The 25,471-nt window shown below is 30.2% G+C and overlaps 1 protein-coding gene across 2 annotated transcripts in view; it reads left to right on the top strand.

Annotated features, from left to right (window-relative positions):
* Positions 1 to 25,471, top strand: part of LOC125071511 — a 221,628-nt gene that overhangs the window by 7,306 nt on the left and 188,851 nt on the right. The window lies entirely within an intron of this gene.

Below are 25,471 nucleotides of genomic sequence, written 5' to 3'. Positions count from 1 at the left end.
AATATATATGTTTTGAAACATAAAAAATATATATCCTTATTTAATTCATAATGTTACAATATTTTGTACAAATACATCCATAAAACTGTTCACAATAAAAGTTTAGTGGGTAATGAACGTGGCTGGTTTGTATATACTATTAAGTTGGAGTTTTCTTACTATTCAAAATCCCTTCACAACTACTTTTACGAATGCAGAGATTTCTCAATTTTCCAATTAGTCAAGGTGACGTGCGAATCAATTGATACTTCCCATGACGAAACCGAAGATGAAATTCAATATTTGTCCAATTTAGAAACACCGTCAAAATACTGAATCAGTGAACTAGAAACTTATAAGTATACGTATAATATCTTTAATGAGATCGTGTATGCTCTTCTGTTAAATTTGTAAAAGTTGAGAAATAATTTAAATAAAAAAAAAGATATTAAAAATTACCATGCGCTTTGCGTTATTTATTTCCATCATGACTGTTTGCATGTTTCCGGTTAAGAAACGTATGAGATAGTATTTAATTTATTTAATATTACTTAATTAATGGACCCGTAAGTTCCCCTTTGGTGGCCTGGCTTAAATCTATGGTCGGAGCCCGTGTTCATGTTACACCTGTGCACCTGAAATCAGGTAAATTGGTTGGTCCTGCGCTCGTTTGCATCGAATGGTTGTTCAATGCGACTATGACCGATCACTAGTGAGAATACCAGTGTGACACTCATTTGTTCTCTGTAATATTATTATTAATTAGATTAGTTATAACATTTTATCCTGTAAAGTCAAATGTTCGCAAGAGTATGATAGGCAACTGTCTAAGGTATCAAAGAAATATAAAAGACTTACTAAGTAAAAAATAACATTTTCTGTAATATTAGTTTTCAAGTTAACAACGTTAATATAATTGTATAAAGTACTCCAATAACGGTATAATTGTATCATACTTATGCTATTAGGTAATTTCGTATCGTGGACGACACCACAGGCGACCTCTAGTCTCTGTGGTTTTTTTACTTAGAATTTTACAATCGCCTGACGTGCCTCCGCGGGAGTCTCATAAATTTGGTACCTATTTGAATTGTTTATTTTGTAGAATTACGTGACTGTATTTAAATTTAATGTATCACATTGCGCCGTTTTATAACAAATATTGCATTGTCTTTTAGTTAGATAAGTCGATCGCATTGCGCGTGATTATTTAACAATATGTAATTAACATGTTGTATCAAAATGTGATTATCATAACATTGGTCTGTACCAATGGACATTCCATTATAATGGAACAAATATAAGTACTTAAACTTATTATTCAATTACGTTGAGTCTGTTACGTTGACTCTTTTGTTTTGTTATTTTCCTGTAACTCAATATCTTCGGTTTTACAACAAGATCCTAGGAAGCGTCCAAAAAGACTCTGCCGTTAAATCAAAAAATCTTTTGTGAGTAAAAGTTTATTATACAAAAAGTGAGTTTATCACATGAAAACTGTTAACATTACAAAATAAAAAAACAAACACGCTGAGTTTCTGGCGTCGGTTCTTATCAGGTTCTTTATTTCTCATAGAAGCAGATAACTTCTCGGACTCTCTTCATCGAACCGCTTCTTTATTTATTTTTTATAAGTAAACACTATATCAATTTTAAATTAGGGTCTAACTAAAGCTTTCTGGACAATGATTTATGGAACGTAACAATTGGTAACAGCCTAATATTTCATAACTGAGTAAATTAGGAGTCGAACTGCGACTTGACAGCAGAAAGTGCGAAATTGTCACGACATGACAGAGAAAGTGGATCGTATTAAATTTATGCCTTATTCAAATATCACTAATAATGAACAAGACTGGCCTTGTGTCAATTTATAGGACAGGCTCAGTGAATAGTCTCCCATTCAATATTAATACACTCTTGATTGTCTTCTTGTTCTTGAGACAGTTTTAGATGTAGTTACTGCTGATTTCAAAGAATCATTTGGAAATTTAATGCATTTATCGTTTATTTTGTTTGAAATCTTTGAACATTTTATATAGATCGTAGACGTCTCTTTGGAAAGTATATGAAAATATTGATGAATGTTCTCGGGGCCGACTTTAAAAGCTAGTGCAGCAAAGACTTTTTAAAAGTTTATATCAGTATCCGTTCCATTTGATTTGAATTGAAAGGTCACTTATAAATTATATTATTTTCCGAATCAATCAAGAGCTCAATGAAATTAGGGGCCGACCCTTCGAAATACCGTCATGAATCATGATAAAGTTGACCATTTGGACAAGCATTCTGTTGATTAAAAATTTTTCTTTGAATAACATGATTTGACGAAATTTAAAAGATAGCAACCTTATTGAATCTTGCTTGATTTGTTTCTTCTCATCTTCTCTAAGCCCGTGTGCAGTATGATAAACGTCCAGCCCTCGTGCGGAGCAGTGACATCAATCATCTAATAGGAAAGCGCACATAAATCGTGGTTTTATATTATTTTACATAAAATATATATGTACATCCATTCACAAAATAAACAGATTATTTTTGATTGAAAAAAAAAAAAAACATCTGTCATATTAATTTAATGGGTTACTTTTTTAATTATCATATTTTTAGTCACGAATTCTGTATTAGATGGGCACTAAGGATCAGAAACTTTTTGTTTTATTACCATTATAAATCACTGTGACATGACGGGCATTATCTTTTTTGTTGTCATACCGATTTTTATTAAAAAAAAGTAAATTTTAATAATTTTAGTTCTCCCTTTCTATGTAATGATGATATCCCTCTTAAGTGTAAACACAGGTGTACTCCATTCTCTCAATCTTATTGAGCGATTTGGTGACTATTCGACATGACAAGTGAGAGTTTAAGTGCAGGAGGAGTAACATCTTTGAACACGTTTTTAATTCATCTTGTGCTCGGCAGAGTAAGAGAACATCGTGAGGAATCCTGCATGTGTCTAATAACACTGAAATTCTGTCACTAGTGTATCCATCAACCTGCATTGGAGCAACGTGGTGAAATAAGCCCCAATCCTTTTCAAAAAGGAGGGAAGCTCCAATAACATTTACTGTTACTTTTCAAATGGGTGAGTTGAGCTGTTAGCTCTTGAATTGTGCATTGTCTAGTAATGGGAGTGCTCATTACTAGGCAATGCACAATATAAAATAGTATAACTACAAAAAATATTATCAGAATTTTAACCTTAGGCAAATACTAACAATTTCGATTCGCCAAAGTCTAGGGCGATACGGTCTCATTCTCATTCTATCAAAAATTTGCATTGACTTATGACAATAGTATTGTTATGATCAATGACTAAATCTCTATCAAATATGACACCTTTTTATTGCAAGCATAATTAGCAGATAAATTACTCTACTATTTACTCTATTAATTATTAAATTAATACATATTAATGTCAAATGACAGTAAATTATAGAAATGTCTTAAAATACCTGAACAATTCACAGTAGCTAAGTTTGTATTATACATACATTCTTTTATTATACATATATCCATAATAATACGGCAGGTAGCGCGCAAAAAGGGAGAGTTATTTTTTTATGTAAAAAACAACGTCCATTAAGCTTAACGATCATTATGATAGTGAGACAACATAGGGGAATTGTTGTGTAGTAATTTTATATTATACTAGTGAAACCCAACAGACTTTGTCCTGTCTGTGTATGTGTAAACACATTGTACATGTAGTAAACCAATAGTCACAAAATGTAATAAGTAGTATTAAAGGCTTCTCCACGAAATAAATACATTAGTAACTTTCATGGTGATTGGTAAAATTTATTTAATGTGTCGAGTAAGAATTGGCAGAGTATAGAATCGTAGTAGATCGGGTGTATGTTTTTAATGAATTGACAGAAGAGCTGTTCTATGTTATGCATTACTCTTATTGATTAGAATATCTTTAATAGTACAAAATGCTTTCACTTAATTACTTATATCCACTTCCATTTACTTCCAAATTTCCGATAGCAACGTCGCTGACATTCAAAACATCACCTATTCGCGTATCCATGTTTTTATTCATGATATCGCGCCAACTTGATGTATTTACTTATCCTATAGTTGGAATGGGCTATAGAATAGTATAGCATTACACGATCAAGCCTAAAAATAATTATCTTAAAGTTACATAGACATAATACATTAATATGTTAAATATTTATTGAGGTAGAGTTCCTTACACCAAAGTCGATGAACAGGAAAACTCAGTAAGATGAGATGAATGATTCTTCTACATTTATATATATAGTTACTTCTATCCTTTTTTTTGGTCATGGTCATACTGTCATGTGTACTTATAATAACTATTATGCGTATAGTAGATTGTAGAGACAACGTATGAAGCAACTAGCCATTTACACAGTTGTTTATTATCTTGTTGAAAAATATTTTAGTTTATTTCAAGCTGGCCCTCTTTTGGATGGCGAAACAATCGTTAGACAAACGATAGAAAATCGTCCAGCTGTGTAAACATGCAAAATACTTGTGTGAGAATGTTTATAAGTTTTATGGACATAATGGGATTTTGACAAGTAGGATTGGAGTAATATGCTTGAAAATTTATCCGCACGACTAGTCGTGTACCGGCTTTTTTTGGTAATTTGCATCGCCTATAGACCCAGTTTTCATATTTGGAATTTCAACAATAGACTTATACTATTAAAGTACACAACTTAGACCGTAATTTGATCAAGAAATAAATTTTTAAAAATAACTTAACTACGGTAACAATTTTTTGTACTCATAATCAGCAGAATAATTTCTACCTCTAAGAAGTTCCATACAAGCTTATCCCCAATTCCACCTTTTAACATGATGAAAAACCGCTATAATAGCCGTCTTGCTCAAAACCCTAAACAATTATTATTTCCATATTTATAACGAATTTCCATGTAAACTTTCATACTAAGTTTTATTCCCTTATTAGATGTTTTTAAAAATAAAGTTTCTTTAACAACTGTCTCATTAATTACCAGAGCCTAAATACTTATTTTCACAATTTTAACATCAGATTCCTATGAAGTATATCAATAAAAAATGACATTCTCTATTTAAAACCGTTAAGATATGAATTTTGAAATATCCAATCAATCATTTATAATAAGTACTCCTCCATAAGGAACTTTTGTGCGAAATTTAAATTTCATTAAGTAGATAACTAAGACAATTAAATGTATCTCTTATACATACTATATGTCAAAGAAAATTACTATTACTATATGAATAAGGTATAAAACCTTGTTCCGTATAATTATTTACCTCTTGATTTCTAATAGTACAAAAACAGTAATATAACTATGTTTTGCTATTTTTGGACAATATTTATAACATTACAGGATATTGTCGGTTATTTAGTTGAATGTTTATTTTAATAGTATTTTTAAGTAAGGATCTGATGTAATTTAAAGTAATTATGAAGTTTTTCTCATAATAGGTATATATGTACAATCTATATCTAAGCTATATAATATAATATGTACTAATAGTGTCAACATTTTAATGTTTCATTAAAACATATACGCATTCTATATTATAATTTATATGATTAACTGATGAAATAAATTTTAAATCACTTAGAGTTATAATAGATTTTCTTGTAAACAATAAGACGTGAGGTTAGTAATTATTAGATGAAAGAATATAAAGACAGTCAGAAGAGCTAAGCAGTACATTTTTTTATTTGCAAATCTTATAATACAATATTAAATTATAAGATAAGATAAAATGTTATGGAAACACATTTCTGTTCATAGAATTAAAAACTTTATTATAGTCATTTTCCTAGGGGCCACGTGCCAATGACGAATAACTAGTCTAGTTTCGTCTAAAACTAGGTCACTAGTGCAACGATTAGTATAATAAAAGACTAGTAATCTCTATCGCGCATTCGCCTGCAGAAAGTTAAAATGAAACATTTGTCTGAGATCAAAATTGTATTAAAAGCATTAAAGTGTCACATTATACTTATAGTCAAATTACGTATCGTATATTTCAGACGTATGCCTTGAGCAAATGGGCCACCTGATGGTAAGTGATCACCACTAACAGATGGACAAAATGTTGACAAATCAGTTTCAGTACGTAAAGTACCTATTTCTCATGTATGGGGATATAAAATAAGTATTTTTGTGTCTAGAAGAGCAATAGACATTTTACATGTTATGGTGATCACATTTATTTCTTAAGTTAATAAATAAGATTTACGATGTATTTAAATTAAAGAGATAATCACTAAGACCGGCTTTCCCCTTTTAACCTTAACAATCGTGTTTGTAGGATAACATGTTTAGTTTTGCGAAGACTGTTTGGTGTTGAAAGTGGGATTACCTCGTAATTACTATCCGCTCGTACTTGTAACGACTTGAGTTGTAAGATATTTATAGTATTTCTTCTGAATTTTCCACGTTTTATTTTTCCTTAGTTTGTTTTTTTTTTTTTATATCAAAATATTCCATTAAATAATATACTCGGCTTCGGTAGAATTGTGGCCTTCATAAAATGTTATACTAAAGGAAAAACATACAAATTATAAAAAGTTGTTTTATTCGAACCGGGGATTTGCAAACGAAGAACATCGAAGTGTCATCATAATTGGATGAATTTATTATTATTAACACTTAGACGACACACAATAATTATAATTTATTTTGGAGAAGAATAAAAAGAAATATATTATAACTTTATTTGTCAATCAACTTTATTTGTACTATAAAATAAATCTAGTGCATAGAATATAAGTTATTGAAAAGGAATTTGAATATAGTAAGCACTTGATACCATGACAATCTTTACTGCTCGCTAAAGTAACTGGAAATCATAATATTATGTTAAACAATATTTATGAGTATCGCTTTCTGATTCAATTAGATCTCATACAATAATACCTCTCTGAAACTTGACTAGACAAGTACGCTACCTCGTTTGGTATAATATTATTATTTATTATATATATTACAAAATCGTAAGCTTTTAGTGTTAGTTAAGCGTTAGAATCAGTCGAAGTAATGAATAATGTATCTAGTTCACCAGTTATCTCGATTCTCATGCTAATTATCCGTATTTACTCGCTTTTAACTGTATCTCCGGTGCGTTATACTAAATTTCGTGTAGAAAATAAGAAAAAAATTACTTTAAATGTCTCTTTATTTTATTGGTGTCAATATAAGAACATTATTAATACAACACAAAGCCATAACGGTAAGTGAATATTCTATTCGTATAAAAAACCCACTAAGGGACTATATAGATGAGCATGCTAGAAATAAATTAAAAGTTACCGTTTGCAATCAAGACGATGATGGTATTTCATTACGCTTTTATTTAAATAAATAGGAGCAAATTCTTGGAGGGAATTAATTTTTTGAATATTTGAAACTAGAATCATGCAACCTGTGTAAAGAAAACGTGTCTTTTTAATTAGGTTTACTGTAATAGCACACTTCGCCAGTACTAGTTTAACAAGGTCAATATTGCTGAAGGAGGTGCTTGTCGAATCAATGATCAAATGGCAGCTTCCAAGGATTGATTTAAGGAGAGACGCTAACGCGACTTTGGATGCTGAAATAAACGAAATTTAAATACGTAATAAATAATTATACTAAGAATGTTTTTTCTTTTAATTATTAATTTAATTAAAGTTTTAAAAATCTTGAAAAACAAAATACGTCCGAATTATAATTCTTTACTAGTGTTGGCTATGTATTGTTAAAAACGCCGAGTGGTCAAAAAATATTTACCGCTCTTTTAATTATTCCAATATTAGCAAACTTAATTATATTATATATAACATATTTAGCAATCCCGACTTCGCTAAATCGATAAAAACCTAAAACCTTGAACCTTGAAACTAGATTCTTCGAAGAAAGATCTTAGGACGTGCATAACAACATTTCCACGCTCTAAGAAATAGTTCCTGCTAACTTAATATGCAATCAGTATACCGGCCTTTACCCATGCAATGATAGTATACAATTCTACATGCTGTGGGTATTATTTCGCCTTTAGCTATCGGTCAGTGAGGAATGTGATGCAAATCCCACGGAACGGTTATAATGCATTAAATGTACCCTATTATCAATAGCGAAGTACCAATTTGACTTTTCCACGGCACACTTCTATATTTTCGACTTCCTTTTAGGTTTGTGGGTGAAAGAAATGATTGTATGGTATATTTTTATATTCTTATTAAAACATTAATTTAACATAGTACCTACCCCGAAATAATTTAAAGTCTTTGAATGAATGAACAAATGAACGTTTAAATGTATATATCGAACGCTACATAACAAGATTTACGTTTATCTGGTGAATTACAATTAGGTTTCAATAATTGCTATTGAACTCAGCCTATTATAGCTGTGAACTCGAGCGCGTTAAACATGCCCTTACCGGCGTTTCTAGCGTTTCATGTATCGAATAGCTTTTAATATCACGTGATTTCTAGTGGTGATTTATTATGTGTTGTGATTACAGTATAATGCAAATTAAATGTGTATAAATACAGTATCTTTATACGTGTTCATTTTTTGTTGATAATATTAAAATAAAATTAACGTTGCGGAAATGTTATTACCGAAATGAAAAAGAACGTAAATTTTGTAATTGTTTATCTTATTGCCTAATATGTAAAAAAAAAAAAACACTAATAGTAGTCATAAAATTACGCTATTTTGGAAAGAATTTCATTTGATTGGTTTTATTACGTCTGCGTTCGCCCTCCGTCTGTCTGTCTGGCCGACTTAACCATAGTTTATATTACGACTGTTGAGATAAAAAGTTGAGTTGGGTTCACTCGTCATCTTGATCGACGCTGCAGCATGCAGTTATATTTATTAGTGTGCTGTACACCGGTAAAAGCTATACATTCTTGTTAGATCGTGCCAATGGTAATAGTCAATTATACAGCTAAAATGTCAGGTTAGGTAACTGTTATGTATTCGACTGTAATTAGAGTAGTTCCCAGGGATATCACTCGACTTGGCACGAACTTAATGGTGAATTTATTTTTAGTATTCATAAATGTAACAGATACTTTACTTAGTATTTTGCTGCTGAGCCACGATAATTTTCCAGTACGGGTTGGTGGATAAACTTGATAGAAGATCATCAGACCACTGAGTACGTTATAAATTATAAACACAAAATAAACATATTAAAATTAAAACTTAGTGCTGTTGGTCCAAACTTGAAAGCGATCTTCGGTAAAGATTGAATTGTTCTATAAACTGGGGTATTTCGAGATTTTATAATCTCTACTTATTATCATTAAAGTGTAAGACAATGGTTTATGTTTTCTTTAACCTAAAATATTGTATTGAATTAATATTACGATGTGCTTTTAAATAATTTATTGTAACTGTTATTAGATTATGCGGCTGTCATATCAGTTATCTTTATGGTAATCTAAGCAAAATGAAACCCGATTTGGAAATAAGTTTGTATCCATTACGTAACACTTACGCAATATGGGACCTTTTAACAATGAAGAAAGGCATTATAAAGACGAATAAGGCAACTGTGGGACGAACTAGTCGTTATATGGAGCAGCATGATAGATCATTTTGTTTCAATTGTAAAGGAAAAAAAACAACTATTATAATACGTTATTACGAAGTAACAAACGGTAACAGTAAAAAGTATAGTAAGTAGATGTATATTACTTGGTGGTAGGGCTTTGTGTAAGCCCGTCTGGATAGATCTCACCCACTCATCAAATATTCTACCGCCAAACAGTAGTACTCGGTATTGTGAGTAAGTACAGGCACAAGGGACATAACATCTTAGTTTCCAAGGTTTGTGGTGCATTGGCGATGTAAGGAATGGTTAATATTTATTACAGCGCCATTGTATATGGTTGTGACCACTTACCATCAGTTGGTCCATTTGCTCGTCCGCCTACCTATATCATAAAAAATATTACGTATTGACATACAGAATTTGTAAAATTGTATTGACATAGATAATGCGCATACGAATATTTTAGGTTAAGGATTATTTAAATGCTAAGCTTAAAATTGATTAATGTGTGTAAGTTCTGGATTTTTATTGACAGTAATAATATTTTTTTGCACTTTTATATCATGCTTTCGATAATCGCAGAAAATGCAATTTAAATAGAGTAAATGAGGCAAAAAAGAGGTAGGTACCTATATTTTGATATTATTAAAATGATCTAAATAATCACGTCGGTCCTGCTCCGCCAATTACGTGGGTATCGAATGTGGGTGACTGATTTGTGATCGGTTAATGTAACTGGAATTTGATTCGCATTACATAAAATAAGCTTTAATTTTTGTCGTCGTTTATTTACGCTACAAAAACTAGTAGTTTTTGTTAGTTTTACACTCGTCTTACAACGAGTGTAAAAGCATTTGTATAATTGCTTTATGTTATAATTTTAGGTAACTTTCGAGTACTAAAACATTGTTTTTGCCATATCAGTAACATGATATTATTAATTAAAAAAGAGAATGAATAAATATGATTACGTAAAACCGGGGCAAGTACTACTGAAGTTTAGTTGTATGTTTTTAATTCAACTTGTGCTCGCCAGTGAAGCAAAAGATGTCGAGCTAAACCTGCAGAATGAGTCGAATGTTTGTTAGGACTGTTTGAGGGAATCGCCCAATCCGCTCCTCAGAATAACGAAAACTTATCCTAGCGACATTCCCAGCGGATATAAAAATATATGTAATAAAATTAAAAATAATACCGAAATCATTTGAAATATACTATATACTTACATAGCTAATATTAAAATTTTATTAAGCATAGCTTAAAAATGAGTACAATAAAAAAAAATCCGAACGGTAAATTATTATGTAATTCTAAGATAATTCCACTAGTTATGTAGTAAAAAGAACAGCAAGTTTTATACTATGTATTCTCCTCTTAATTATAACTTTAATAAAAAATAATATAATTATGTCGGTCTTGTACAACCGGATATTGTGACAAATTGTAATAAGGGCACGCGATGATGAATTGTATTTTATCAAAACATTTCTACTGACTGTATCGGTATCTATGGCGTGTGCAACTTCAAGTTAAATTAATAAAACATCTAAAAGGATCTCCTGAAATAAAACAGAGCTCTGGCAACATGCCAGAGCGGTTTGGTCATCTCTTTTATTAGAGTATGGGACTAGTGAAAGAGGAAGGAAAGCAAATTAATCTAACAACTAACGTGCTGTTAAGGGCGAGTCTTGATCTTACGAAATATGTACCCGAGTTGTAAATGGCAGATTTTTTATGCCACATGTCTTTGTTCACGTGTAATTTTTATATGCAATCATATTAAGTACTATGCTCTGTAACATCAGGATTATTTTGTATTTTCGAATAGCGTTAAGATAACTTATATTTTACAAATATATATAATAATAATATTTATTGGTTTAAATGCATAATATAAGAAAACTAATAGAATTTTTGAGTTTTCTTAGTTTTATATCATTTGTGAAAGGTACCTTCACAGACACTTTTTACGATTGTAAGGTGACTCACAGTGAGCTTTCTTACGGATCAACAGCTTCCAATGTTGTCGAAAGTATCGATATCATTTTAGACGTGATTGAAGATCATTATTATTATATTTTTAATATAAATATAATGTATCTACATATGTATTATATGATGTAATAACAGTATTCTTTGAATAATTTGATTGAAATTAGTGTCAAAAAACTAATTTATTAGATTTTTAGTAATACAATATTACGCAACGAATAGAGATTACAGTGGAAAAGGTGGTATGAAAACAAACGCTAACTTAACCACAAATCTTGTAATAGTATTAGAAGTATTATGGAAGCCCATAAATCATTCAGTTGCCACGAGGACAATACCAGTGGCCTTGTATAACTATACCGAGACAGTTCAGTGACCCCACTCGTTCCAAATAAAGACGAAATACCAAGCTTTAAGTAAATACGAAAATAGGATAAACAAGACTCGACTATTTTATACATACACTGAGTTTTTAATACTCATGTACGCGTTTGGGAGAAATAGCTTAATTTGCAAACATTTACTTATCTTATAATAAAGCAATGATTATTATGTTGACTTTGACGTGATTTATTTATGATCGAACGCGTTTATCTCTATCAACCTGTTTTGAATAATTTTTTTGTCATATTCTTTTATTGAGGCTGTATGTTCTGCAAACTTCAAGCTTATGCTGACTTTAGCTAAAACATCAACTAATATCAGCAGTGCTATTCCGTCCGGACTGATGAAGAACCTTTGATATGTTTCAAAGCGTCCTTTAAATTATTATAGTCAAATCGATTATGTTTTCATTTCACGATCGTGTTCCGCGATGAATTTTGAGTTAGTCGTTACAAAATAGCTATGCAGTGCTGGTAAATTAAACAGATATGTGTAAAGATGTATTTGGTGGGAAAAACTCCACAGTTTATACAGCACAGTTACTTGTGTTTAAATTTTAAGTACTTGTACTTACTAAACAATAGTATGCTATGGATACAAATTACAATTTGCGGTTTACAGTTTTTACGGCAAGCGTTTTGAAGATTTGCTTATTTTATTTACGGTGTGTCACAGAGCTTTACCTAACAAGAATACTTTTTTAATTTTAATAAAATTACGTCCACCTTTCTATAGGTTCGATTTTATTATCCATCGTTTTTACATTCCCCTAATGGTCTTATCCAATTGAATGGAACACAGGTCTTATCGTTCATACGAACAGTAGTATGTCTAATGAATATGAATGGGAGTTGTTTCAAGCCGTAGGTGCCCGATTATGATGTAACAGTACGACACTCGGGGATTATAAGACAAAGAATAGTGTATACAGAGTAGACATAGCAATGCCCCCCTTGGAGAACGAGTAGTTATTTTAAGATAAGAGATTATAAACATACTTTTATTAAAAGTAACTGGAATGTATTTTATTTTTTTTATAATTATACGTCGACTATACGGCTTTCATAATCTATATAGGTATATAAAAGTAAAATACCATTTACTGATGAATCACGAAATCTCAGAAACTATAACACATAAGAACTTGAATTATGGCTGATATATAATATATATACTCCTTATAGGATTTTACGAAACTCCACCCCTAAGGGGGCTTGGAAGTTCTATAAATTTCGCGCAGGTAAAGCTACAGTTTCTGGTATTTTAATAATTTAATGATATACACTTATGTTTAAAGACTTTAAAATATTGTAATAATAATAGAGAATTAGGCAGGATAAAAAATAACGTTGTAAAGTTAAGCCTGACCTGTTTGAAACAGATGCAAAAAATATATATAGAAGATATAAAAAGAAGTTTATTAGAAATATCTAATAAACTTTGAATAATCTGTTAGTGTTTTAGAATGTTTTATTTCCATGAATATGAATTATTGAGTTTTATTACTTCATCGGAGTATGAAGTCAAGTGTCGGATAACTTGAGATGTTTTGCGTGGGAGGATAAACACGCAGCCGGCTGCAACAGTTAGATATTGGTATACTGTTCTCATAATGCCTTTTCCGTTACGTCGGCTTGCGCTGGCCATAATGCAATTAGTGAAATATGTGTTTTAAAGTTATTGATTTATTTATGTCAATTCTTATTATTGGAAAAATATTTAAATTCAAATTCGTTATATCATAAAATAAGAACATGGTTGATAGTCAAATTGAAAACTGACACCGGTTCGGAAATAAAATATCATGATCTATAAAGCGCCGGCGAAAGACAAGTTACAAACATTTGATAAATTCTAAAGTATAATCACGTTGTACTTCTTGTGATTAAATTAATATTCATTGGGTAAATACGGAAAATGCAGATGAGTTGAAGAAAGTTGATAAGTATATTTGCCGACATCTTTGTAAATAGAAAAAGCTTATAAAGCTTGTTTTACACGTGTTGATAAACTGTTTAATGTACGTTGTTATACACAGATCGACATATTAGAGAAACATTAAGATTAACCTTAAATGGATTGATAATATTTCAAGTATGTAATATTGAAAAAGAAAAAAACGTACTGTGTAATACGTTCTGCGCACGAGCATAAAATGCGCGTTAGTTACGATTCAAAGAGCAAATAGGAACTGCAAATGAGCTATTATGTCTCCAGTCACACAGATGTTACAAGGTTGAAAATTTTACATGGAAACGTTCTTGCATTAGTACTGATTCTTAGAGTCCCATTTTATAACTATTGTGGTGATCAGAAGAAGTCTTCTTTGATGTGTGTTTCATAAAATATATGTAATCGTATGAAAAATTAGCGATCGTACATTTTTTTGAGCATTTTTTTTTTAATAAAATTAATTTGAAAGTCCCTACAAAGAATATGTTGGTCTTTTTTATGAGATTTAAATAGATTTTAATTTTTTTATACTATTATTCTTCTGTGTCTATTAAAATTCCTTAAATATAATTACCGAATAATCCGGATTTGATAATAATATCTTTTTTTGGTAGTTAATCAGAATAAGGGATCTTTTGGAGTCGACACGCCCCTGCCCTTACCTGGCTAGGCTCATGTACACGATTAGTTTATTAGAAGTACATTCAATATTTAAAAATGACAATCGAAAAGTGCTTATATGCCTACTTGAATAAAGTATATTTTGATTTACATTGAATAATTTTTATGCCTTACTAATGGATTAATTCTTGACTAATTAAGATAAGCTTCGTTAAACCACTTTTAGGATTGAATAACATAAAATGATATTAATTTTAAACTCTTCCGTACATCAGTCAATGTACGTACCTACTTGGTATTTTATAGTTCGATAAAATGCGGTACCATCGATGTTCACTCGACCATTAGACTCTCGTTTCAATTTGTTTGACTCCATCACTTATTAGTTCTATAGGTATAATTTATTAATCAAAACAGAGACAAGAGAAATCAATCATTTAAGTGAAAGTACATACATGTTCATTTAAATTCAAAGTGTTCGAATTTGATTTCATTATTTTCTAAATAGTTTTATCTGTTTTCGATTCATAAGATCATGTTTAATCATTCTATTTGAATGTATTCAATTTGGATTGTATGGGCGATGAAGTGAAGTGAAGTGAATGACGATTAACGATTCAGTCTCAATCTATTTAATCAATATATTCATCTGATTGTTTATCAACGATGATCTTTATCTGGGAGACGTAAAAATTGCAAATTTGAAGCATTATTTAGTAGTTTATAATATTACAAAAATAAACTCGTAACTATCCAAGGGTATTGTAAGCTATGCGAAATGAACTTTAGTTTCAATCAAAATGGCATAATGTACTTCTTACTCAACAACTAATGCAATATACTTGTTATAAAACCTAGTTTATAAAACAGTACCTGATAACATCTCAACTAGTAATGCCTCACAATACGAAACCTATTACAGCGATAAGATTGTCCAAGGAAGTGTGGCGAATAATCAAAACTTACTTTCCCATTGACAGTCAACCCACGGTTATTGCTTGCATATTTAACAGTTTAAACTATTTGTTAAACAAAACTGTTTTAATAATAATAAATGCTTGGGTAAGATTTTGTGACAGATAAATTAGGTTAACAAACCAGATATGTTATTTGTTTTACTCTGAGTACTACGGTGAAATTAATTAATTATCTGTGAGTTCCTTTAAAAATATTTAGTAATACTATAATTTAACTATTGCCTTATATTTTTTAGAAAAAAAAAACGTATGTATGTATAAAAACTAGTATCAATGATATGATGTAATTTATATATTAGAAAAAAGTCTAAGTAATCCTAACTTTATATATTAAACGCGAGTTTGTTTGTTCTGCTTTCACGTCTGTTACTAAACTGATTCACAACCGCGCGCGAATCTAGTATACTTTTAACTGTCAAAAAATGGCACAGGTGACGTCGCAGGGAACAGCTAATTAAGGTATAAATTACAATAACATTATTTCATTAGTGTTTCAAGTAATATATTGCCCCCTTAAAAATAACCCTGAACTTCTTATTTATTTACTATCACAAAATTTCAGATATTTAGTAAAAATTCTAATTGAATGTATTAACATTTAAGATATTAAAATTTGTACATATTTCTACGACTTTCATGGGAATTATTAAATACCTGGCATCACTCAGCACGCACAATCGATCACGTGATGCAGCCAGCATATAAAACAATAAAGAGAAGTTACGTATCTAACTCGCAAACATTTTAACTTCGGCCTGTTTCTTTGGTCGCGGTTGAAGCGCAATGCACTAGAGATAAATAAATAAATAATCAAAGATATTAACATAATTCTAAAATAATTCAGATATATTGTTATATTATGTAATCTTTTGAAGAAAGTAATTTATTTTAAAGTGTATCATAATCGTTAATCGATGTATTACGTATTTTTCAATGGGAAATGTCAGTCAAGTCTTAAAGATATTATAATCTGTACCTACTGTCGTTAGTGTTGCGACATTCGTGTAGAATGATCGATTTATCTATTAATTGTATCCGTTACCGTTAAGAGGATTGTAATATTTCCTTGATATAGATTAATACAAATCCATAACGAAATAATTACAAACCATTGACTCTGTGCATTATTTATTATGAATTTAAAAAGTATAAGTGCCATCCGTTAATAGATAATTAATGACTACAACATTAATTATTTATTCTTTAATTATTTTTTAAAATAGCATATGCCAAAATGCAGCTTGCTAGAATGAAATGTGACGTTGTTTTCTGGTATTGGCATTCCTTAAAAAGTTCCTCGTAAATAGTTAAGAAAACAATTTGACATTTAAGGCTTCTTTATTTGGGTTTTAAGAAAAAAGGACTCTAGGTCTATCGTTACTGAAATATTTTTATATAAATACATTTTTTATCACAATTTTGTATGTAGCTGTGATGAGCATTTTTTTATGAAACGTTTAAAATCACAACACATTTGTTATGTATACTGAATGCGACATATGTTGTGATAACAAATTAAATAAATTCATCATTTGTGGAAGATAGCTACATAGCCACTTCAAAATGTTTTTTAATATTCATTAGTAGGCCACCATATAATCAATTCTTGAGTTTTTTTAGCTATCACACAATGATCAGAATAATATAGAAAACTTGTTTAAATAGAAAGGTTTAAATGATGTGCTCACACTTATCAACGATAATGTCATATTTACTTGTTTAAAACGTCACTTTCTTAACATGAACGTAGGTGCCAAAATAGTAAACAATTTGAGCGACCGCAATTCGAAAGTTATGATCGATCGGTCATTTCAATAAAAATATATGTATCTTTGTGCTATATTGACTTTTTAAACATTATTTTTTGCTTAAGTATTGACTTTCTTTTTATCTTCTTGAGAAAAAGATTTGAAAAATCTCTTGAATAATCTATTTCTTCTTTACAAGGAGACAGAAAGTCGTTAACAAGATCCTGTAATTATCGCTCATCTTTGTTTTTTAAGATTCCCATTTCCTTTGAATCCTGGACTAAAAACAGACCATATTATTCAACAGATGAAGAGAACAGACAATACATACATAACTATACTCTGTATAGTATATGTATACTCTTTTGTATTGATTATTTCAAATTAAAGAAATTATGTATGCAATATTTGTTTAAACTATTACTTAAAGATAATACTACAAAACTCTTACCGGACTTCTGAAAGATAAATTTTGTTACAAAAAACTATTTCAGTATATAGGTTGAGTTAAAGGAAACTAGTCTCTAGAAGATCACACAGTTTTTATGGTCATGGAGGGCGTATGGTAGTTGCTATTTTTTCATTCACTTTTATCCGTTTGACATGTTAACGAACTCAGTTTGGACACGGAAGTCGAACGCTAATTGGTAGCTATAAATCGGAGGAAGTTTCCGCATACTCTAGTTAGAAATTAATCTCAAGTTTATATATCAAATGACACATAAATGTCTGGTTAAACATATATCATTTCACGTAATAATATTAGACGAGCAATATTTTTTATAATATATGTACTACAATATGGAAATTGACTTGTAGGCCTATAAATATTTAATGATGTTTAGAATCTTAAAGCTTTGAAGCTAGTACATCGTACGTCGTGAACTCAGTTGGTTCGGTCATCGTCGGCGTCTGGGGACAAATTTGTAATCAAACAATACCTACTATTCCAACCTACAAACCAGTTTAAAATGTAAAAAATATATTTATATTTTTTATTCGAAGTTCGATCTGCGGAAGGGATACATAATTTATTTACATGAAATGCGAACGTCAATCAATCGAGCGAGGAAGGAATTGACAGACATTAGCCACGGCTCATATTACATCAAAGAAATATTTTGTTTTGAACACATTATGCAAGAAAACACAAGTTAACGGCGATCACATTTTATTCAGTCGATGATTTATGTACAAGAATTGTAACGGTTTCGGCGTGAGAACTTTATATTAGAAGGAATTCTTCGTGTATATTGCATATTTTTAACGATATTATAAAGTCATAATGTATTTGAATATAAATATTAGTGAAGCGTATATTTAATGCAATTTATTACTTTTTATAACTATGACTAGCGGTAGTTGGATGAATTTATTTCACTTCTGAGTTTTTATTTTTATATATTTACTGCTTAGGATGCATTTATGGTAAAAAATCCACAAGTTCAAATGTATTAAATATTTTTTTGATACTCTCATACTTGTTGTTGTTCTTTAAATGTTTGACATATTATATAACTAAATGGAAACCTTAAGGTCTATTGAATTTAAAAGCGGTCAATTATTGACGTGGGCGTCAATGTAGAGAATAAACAGCGACCAATTTATTTTTACGCCCACTTTATAAGTATCTACATATTATATATTTGACGGTCTACTTTTTATAATTTCTTACCATTTAAAGCAAAATTATATGAAAGCAGCTATCCTGAAATAAATAACGGTAAAATAAAATAATATAGATTAATTAAAATCCCAAATGATTATCGAAATTTCTTTATTTTGGCAAATTGTCAACACGACTATTTAAAAAAGAACAGTACCGTTGAATAAAGATGATCATCTAAGTTGACATATTTTAGTACGTATTTGTAGTAAAGTTTCTATTTGGAAAGCGTGTATAATGGAATTGCATCTGCCAGAGGGCTTCCTAACGTAACAGTTTTTACTTTTTACATCTTGTATGCGTGCTGTAGCTTAGGTACTTGAGGATTTTGCTGTACTTTGTACATGTTGAATTAATTTTAAAAAAAATCACAAATTATCTGTAATACCCTTGCAACGAAGTCCTCAGGGTTCTTAGAAGGTGATGTCATAGGTTTTAATTGGAGTTTATATGTTTTGTGTGTGTTTTCTGTTGGGAATTAATCTTAAATGTGCAGAGCAAAATTATTATAATTTCTAATTACTCTTTGGTAGGATAAGATTTTGGTCTATCTGCAGAATATTAATATTTTTAATTTTTTTCTTATGACACATATTCAGTATTATGCGACTAGGATGGGATTTTTGTGTGAGATCATGTATATCTACTCTTTTATAACAGACTCCCAAAAAACGGTAAAAACAATTTAAATGTGCGATAAAAAAAAATGTTTGGCAACGTGTTTATGTTAAAACGTATTATTAAACTTATGACTGTAGACTGACACCTTGCGATTGAAATGATCGATTGCAGACCATTTAGAATACAAATATACATAAGTACAATGTAAACGAGAATTGTTGGAGAGAGAAAGAAAAATATTGCTGTTTCTCTCGTCGGTTCTTATCAGGTGTTTCTTTACGAACCCAAAGTAAATTTTTCGACAATGAACAAGTGAGTTGATAGTATAAGATTTGCATATGACATGTGTAAGTGACTCTCACTTACACAGATATTTAATTATGCAGTCCAAGTGATATCAGATTATGTTGACATGACATAAATTAACATTTACGAGTTAAATTGTGCAACGAGTGATGAATGAAGAACATAAGTATCGAAATTTGAGACAAGAGATTTTAAACGACTTACATAATATTGACACACGTTAGAGAAACAATGTATCAACTTTCTATTCCTCGGTTGGAATGTATTCTCTATCGCAAGGACAATTGATAAGAGTAATAGAACTTCTTTTGTACCTTCATGTATTGATTTAGTGGACTTTCAATTTTGCACGGCTTGATTAATTACACTTCACCCTAAAATGGTACTTGAATGAAAATGAGATATGCCTAACAGGTTTGTGTTTGAACCAAACAAAACGGAACCTTAAATGCGATCATGTAACGTCATTTGTTTTATTAAATGTATCGCTTTGTTTCCGTTTTAGCACTCAAAGAGAAATACTCTTTATTATCTATTAGCAATAAATATTTATAACGAATAACATAGGATGATTTTTTTTAGAATCAGAAATTTATAGTGCAAGTAATAATTACGAAAACATTTGTTTAAAAGTTCAAATATTCTGAAACTAAAAAAGTTTCTTAACTCGTATCTACTATTATACAGTATCAACGTTTGTGTATGAGAATATTATTAAAGAAATTAACTACTAGATATACTTTGATTTTAGTTATTTTATAAAAAATATCTTGAAACATACTTTTTCCAGGGAGACGTGATAAATCCATATAAATATAGTTTATTTTATGTATTATACGTACCTATGTGTGGTATTTTCTCATTACTTAAATAAAATAATCTATTAACTATCATCATTTTCTCATTTATCTTTGCCATACTTCAAGGTGGTTAACATAAACACGATTCACAAACTGATACTGGGCTCCGATTGTGTTTTAAGGATTAGCATAACATGATATTTATAGAACGTAACCACTCGGCTTTAACGTTTAATACAATCAGGAATATTAGAAATTAAATGCTTATTATATTAATTTCATCCTTAGGTACAACATTGCTTGAATCTGACTGATGACCGAACATTCATTAATTTAACTTACGCAAAATAGCAGCTCGTATGACAGTGTTCTGGTTTGAGGGGTGAGCATTCCAGAGCATTTACAGATAGACGAGATAAAACATCCCGATTTATTGGTTGGCAAATCGTAGCTTATATCTCTTTTAGCTCCAAGTCTATAAACAAAGGCGATCACATACCATCAGATTAGATATACGCCTGTCCCTTTTTATTAAAATTTCTTTTTATTAAAATGTTATTCTAAAAAAAATCTGATAAGCTCATATCCATATTAAGGCAAAAGCTCCCGAAATTGGTCGCAATAATCTTAATTTCATTGCCCTTTGATAATTTTCTGCCGTCTTTTAATAAAATCGGTTGAGTTAAATTTATATTCAATATATTCCTGATTTGCTTAAATAGATCATACCACTTGTAAATCTTGACCTTATCAGGTCAGTAAATTCTATAAACAGCTTCCAGATTATTCATTATGGCTCTAGCGAATTTTCCCTGGTTGTTCAAGAACTCTCCCACAGTACAATGTCCAGTTTTAGCCACTATTGTAATTTTTTTACCGACTTGTTTGTTGCAGATACCTTGTAGACAAATGAGATTTCAATGAGGGTTAAAGTCTGTTATGAATATTTTTATTAACTTTCCAATTAGTATAGCACGAAGTTTCTATCACCGCCCCTTCTACTTCATTTTTACCACCTTTCGTAGGTTACTTTTAAGTAGTTTGAAACATGAAAACTATTTATTTATTGTAACATATAAAAGACTATTTTTCTCCAATTCGTTGCTTTACGTTCTCTGGTCATCTGGTTAGCATTTGATTTGTAATAAACTTCCTAAAGTTGACCTACAAAATAAACGCGATAAACATCTGTTCCCATAGTTTTGTCGTGTGATAGACAATGAGCAAGATTCGATGCGGTTTACGAAACATCATCTTGATTGCGAGACTATTGTAACAAGGTAGTTGCGTTGTCTTTTCGGTGTCATAAAATTAGCATACATTACGATATTGTTTAGGTATAATATGTAACAAATCATTCATCATTCATCATTAATAGCAAAACAAATATTAGAATGATACGGGACTTACTGCTAATACATATCGTACATTGACATCAGCTCTGTATAATATTTTGTATGTCACTGTAAAACCAATTTTTATCAAATTATAATATTACATTTTATGTTATTAAATTTATAATCATAGTCGTCGACATTAGTATTTCAAAGTAAGATATGTTTTTGGCAATATTAAAGAACAAAAAAGTATTCATTGTATTAAAAAAAAACAAATTAGAGCTCACGCTGTCGGTACATGCGGTAACTTTAATTAAATATATATAATAAATGAAAAATTTATGAAGGCTATTTTTTTCTTAATGTTGTTCAAACAAGCTGACCGTATTAAAGGAATTTTTTAATGGAATTTAAAGTGCCGTTTTGTAAAAAGTTTGCATTAAATTTATGTGAGTTACGTTTTTAATGTAGAGTAATGAAATAAACAATTATTACATTCTATCGAAATAATAACTGTCCTAAAGGTGACATGATGCACCTGAAGTTCAGATCAATATTTCGTCAAAGACAAGTCTATAGGTATTTACAAAAAAATCTACAATGTACACTACTGTAGTGTCACCTGTTATTTTTCACTATATATGGTTAAATTGTAATAACCTTCAGTTTAATTATTTTATATATTCATAGCATGTCAAATATGCAACGTTTTTTACGACAAGGTGCAAGCTAGGAATACTCGCAGGCGGCTAATAACGTTTCTGATGGAATTATTTATTACCAACGTCTGTTGCAGATGCCGCATCTCCTGCAATTAATAGCATCTGCCTATTTAATTTTGCTATATTTGGAACGGTATGACGCTAAATGCAGTTACTCAGTACAGTTATAATATTAAAAACTATCTACTGTACTTTCTATACATAATCTATTAATATTTGCTCAATGTTTTAGCAATTAAGAACCGAGATGGCCCAGTGGATGCAAACTTTAACCAAAGGTCACGAGTTTGAATTTAGGAAACACTATGGTTTTTATGTACTTTAAACATGCTCAGCGGCGAAGGGAAATCGCTAAAATTGAATTACCGACTTAATAATAAGCAAATGTGAGTATGACTCATAACAGTCAGATAACTTTCTGTATGGCAGCGTGATAGGTTGAAGTCGAATTCACTTAAATATATTAGATGAAATGATAGTATTAGGTTTTACCCGAGCAATATGCACCGGGCCTCATAAAATTCGATGTACGGAACCGTTTATTGCCTTCACATGAGCAGTTTAACGGTGTCGAACATCACGATACAGCTATTTGTTGCCGTTCAAGCAGCTATTGTTTTGATGATATGCTGCTTGTATGTGCCATATATGGTAAGGATTTTTTCATATGTTCTATTTAAGAACCGATAAGATTTAACAATCACGCGAGTGATGATACTAGAGATGTCGTTGTCTTTTGTGTCGTGAAATTAAGCAAAGTTTAGTTAAGCATTTTAATGATTAAAGGGTTTACAGTATATTTATAAATATCGCATGTTTAAGTCTACTTTTCTAAGTAGAGGCTAAGGTATCTCTGTTTTGCATAGCGCAGCGAGGTTCAGAGTGATAGGTTTTATTTTTATTGTAATGTAATGCGTTGCCTTGGTTTTGCCGCCTGAGGCATGAAGTCGGGATGGCTATGGGATAATTGTAAGTAATATCGTTACTATGCGGTCACTAACCATGTTCAAAAGCCATTCAAGACATATTTTTGTAGTAGGTACGACTATTTTAGTTTCACTACAACTTTTTCAACTACTCTTTGATTTTTTTAAAATTATTATACTTTATATTTACTATGTAATAAATGAAACCAAGATTTTTATTTATTTACTACTAAATCTCTATCATATTATATTATATATATACAACGAGAAGTTTCTAAAGTAACAAAATGAAACTAATAATAATAATAACCTATTATATACATTAATGAAATTAGAACAGAGGAATTAAATAATTAGCCAACTACAATAGAGACTTTAATTCAATTAACTTTTTAGTATTGTTCACAATTAAATTAGTTGAATAATTGTCATCAATTATTATTACAAACGATTAGTATCACTAGTCTTATAAAGCAAGTCATTTTCGGTAATTGCCCCATTTTCATAAGTATATAATTCATCTCATGTAAGCATTTTGAATTTAATTAATAGATTAAATAATGCAGACGGACCCTATACGTATGATACAAATTCATTGAATTGAATATTTAATATTAAAACATTTAAATGATAAGCGCTTTGAATATTTTAAAACTTGATTAGAAAAAATGTCAATCGACTATAATTAATGGCTATGCATAAATTGTATATAGATCAATATTCTAATAAATTACTACGGTACATACATTCTCATGTATATAAAATTTCACACAAGACTTTTATTGCTCATTACAGTATAGAAATATGGGCATTCTACCTTAACGATTCTCATGACTTAGAATCCAGTTTCCACAGCAATGGGGTCTATTATATGCAAACCCCTTAATTATACTTGTTCTAAGACCGCAACCAGGCTATGGTTGATGTAAATGAAAATCATCTAGTGCTTGGTTTACATTACGGTTCTCCTTGTGAGCGTACTTGCAAACGAACTAGAAATCGGAATAGATGTCGCGAGGTTGTTGTTTAATGAGTGTAAGTGAGGCTGAGTGTTTAATTATAAACATTAGCTCCGCGAACATTTATCTATATATAAATATAAAGGAAAAAAATGTTAAATAAAAGAAATTTAGTTTTACGATTCATAAGAAACATTTTAAAATTAAAAACTTTGTAACTGAACTCTCGTGCTCTGTGATAGTAAAATGATTATCTTGTATGAGTATGTTATTGATTGTAAGATAACAAAGTTTTTCTATAAATTTACTTGAATTTATAGACAAAATTTATAGACATTGAATTTCATATACTAGCTAGTAAATTTTTTCATTTTGTTTACGTTTTTAATTTTTTTCTTATACTAGCTAGTAAATTTTTTTCCAAAGAAATTCTTTGTTAATTCGGAGCAATTTAGTAAATTGCAATCTATCTTCTTTATTGTTCTGCACATCTACGGCTGGAGCTCTTCAACATGAGACCATAACCGATTTTATATGTGCAGCTATCGTCCCGTAATCACTGGGACAATAATTGACTTACGCTATTAATATATAAGATTTTTGCATATTTTCATTTATAAAAGAATGCTAGAACATAATTTCCCATAAACAATGTCAGTTTATGCTCAGCTAGTCATTTGGAACGTTGCATCCCTCCTACCATTGGTCAGTGTTAATTTATATGCAGAAGAACTGGTCTTGGATTCGCATCATTACTTTCGATTAAATTTTATTGATCTTGATTGGTTATTTTTAGATCAGCAATACGTTTTTATTGTTTCCAATTATTTTCAAAAAGATTATATCTGAGATCGTAATCTTAACATTCAAAAATATCATATTTTTAATCCTTATTTTGCCAATGTTCATTTCGAAATCACCATGAAATTTAGTTGTA

This window comes from Vanessa atalanta, chromosome 19, assembly GCF_905147765.1.
Source record: "Vanessa atalanta chromosome 19, ilVanAtal1.2, whole genome shotgun sequence".
Classification (NCBI taxonomy): Eukaryota; Metazoa; Arthropoda; class Insecta; order Lepidoptera; family Nymphalidae; genus Vanessa; species Vanessa atalanta.
Note: the sequence above shows the minus strand (reverse complement) of the source record. Positions and strands in the feature narration are given on the sequence as shown.